Source organism: Simochromis diagramma, unplaced genomic scaffold (genome assembly GCF_900408965.1).
Source record: "Simochromis diagramma unplaced genomic scaffold, fSimDia1.1 OVJJ01000308.1, whole genome shotgun sequence".
Taxonomy (NCBI): domain Eukaryota; kingdom Metazoa; phylum Chordata; class Actinopteri; order Cichliformes; family Cichlidae; genus Simochromis; species Simochromis diagramma.
In genome coordinates this window covers 2,989,982-2,992,336 of record NW_024386785.1, presented here as the reverse complement: position 1 = coordinate 2,992,336, position 2,355 = coordinate 2,989,982, and the positions used below count along the sequence as shown (strand labels likewise).

At 38.3% G+C, this 2,355-nt stretch overlaps 1 protein-coding gene across 1 annotated transcript in view; it reads right to left on the bottom strand.

The window, feature by feature from the left end:
• The window catches only part of LOC120728121 (neural cell adhesion molecule L1.1-like), a 589,469-nt gene that overhangs the window by 545,030 nt on the left and 42,084 nt on the right, over positions 1-2,355 (bottom strand). The gene's annotated exons all lie outside the window — the stretch shown is intronic.

Sequence of the window (2,355 nt, the reverse complement as noted above, 5' to 3'; positions counted from 1 at the left end):
AGCTACGTCAGCGTAAACAACAGGTCACGAGATCAGCCGCCATATTCTCAACAGGTGTCAAAATTTTCCACGAGCACCAGAAGCTTTGTTTCTGATTTTTATATATATATATATACATATATATATATATATATATATATATATATATATATAATTTTTTTTTTTACTGGGAAACTTTATTTGTAGTTTTTAATTTGATTAAATTAGCAAATTAGTCAGAGGTCCCTTTACTACGGTTCGGAGCCGTGGACCTTCAGTAATAGTAATAAATCACACAGCAGTACACAGTACATTCATGTAGTTGTAAAAGCATGATAATATATTAAGTAATCCAAAGTATTCAGAATACGTTACTCTCGTTTTGTAACGTATTCCGTTACGTTACAAAATACATTTTGGGGCATGTAGTCTGTAATCTGTAGTGGAATACATTTTAAAAGTAACCTTCCCAACACTGAGTCATGTTGCATGATTTAATTTGATCTGAGCTTTAGCTGTGGCCTCACATTTGACTCCAGAGTACTTTGGAATAGAAAACAGTTCATGGTCAATAACTGCAAGGTGCCCAAATCACCAACCCTCAGCCTCCGTGCATACAGTTGGTGTGAGGTGTTTGTACTGATGTGTTTGCTTTACTCCAAGTGTTGTTCTGTGCATTATATAAGCAAACATCTGCATTTAGCTCTCATCTGTCTGAAGGACATTGTTCCAGAAGTCTTGTGGTTTGTTACGATGCAGTAAATCTAAGCTGTGCTGCCATGTTCTTTTTAGAGAGACGAGACTTTCTTCTGCAAATCTGCTCAATAAACTGTACTTGTTTAACATTCAGTCTTTCAATGGTCCTGTCCTGATCTTAAACATTTAAATGCAGCCTGGGATCTTTTACATTTCTCTGAGCATTGTATAGTCTGACCTTGAGGGGAATTTGCTGGAACATCGACCACTTTAAAGATTGTGGCACTGTGTTCACACACCTGAATGCTCTTGTACAGCACCTCTCTATCACAGAGGTGCTCCCAAATCCTGATAATCGGTTAATCAAACCAACTGACCTGCTTAACTTTTATGGGAGCAGTAAGGGACTACTACATTTTGTACACACCTCTTGAGGAGTAAACAATGACACAGTGTAATATATCACGTGTTGTTCGTTTAAGGTTGGCTTTACCTCATTTCAAGTCCTGAAATAGACACAATGCTTTTTATTATGTCCTGATATATTAAATGTTATTACTCAAAGAGTGAACTTTGTTTCATGACTGTATGTAGAGACATTGGTTTGTTCTTCCTCTTACTGTAAATGTGTTAAAAAAGAATTAAATATTTAATAAACCTTAATAACACACCTGCAATGACTTTATGTTATATTACGATATATTTATGCCACACTATATTAACAAAAGTATTCGCTTGTCTGCCTTCACATATATGTGAACTTGAGTGACATCCCAATTTTAATGCATAGGGTCAAATATAATGTCGGACCACCCTTTGCAGCTATAGCAGCTTCAACTCTTCTAAGAAGGCTTTGTGCAGGTTTATTAGAGTTTTTGAACATTCTTCCACAAGCGCAGTTGCCTGCCTCGCAGTCTCCGCTCGAATTCATCCCAAAAGTGTTCTGTCAGCCTGAGTACAGGACTAGGACTCTGTGCAGGCCAGTCAGGTTGTTCCACACCAAACTCACTCATCCATGCCTTTGTGGACCTTGCTTTGTGCACAGTCGTGTTGGAACAGGAAATAATCAGTCTGAGACAAAACACAGGATTACATTTTATCTCTCTACCAACTTTGAGTTGGTAGTTTCTTCATTAATGTAGGAGTAATGGAGAGTTAACCAGTGAGGAAGCCAGATGGGATGTTCGGTTTTCTGGCAAGAAGAGAAACAAAATCCTGGCATTTAGTTTCAAACTGAAAAAACAAAAGAATGGTTTCTTTTTGTGCATGTTGTAAAAACAGATGAAATGAAACCAAATTAAAGTCCAAATTATTTCAGCAGCAGCTGAAAATCGTCCAGCACAATGAGATTAAGCTCAAATATTGGTCACCATGCAGAAACAAATGGATCAAAGACCTTAGTTCCTCTGAGCAGCTTTATCCACCAGGACTGTGTTTTTGCATTTATATTCTGATCAGCTGATCTGTCTTACAGGCTGCTGTCCTGGGTTTTTTGGAAATTGTGTGGAGATTACAGGCCTGTTTATCAGACTAATGATGCAATCCTTACTGTCCCAGCTCGTCTATAAAATCCTGGAAATACCATTTTTATGTTGCTGCTCAGTGGACTGTAGTGTGTAACACAGTCTGTGCCAACAGGAAACGTCCCGGTGGTCTGCGGACGCACAGTGAGACCATCTG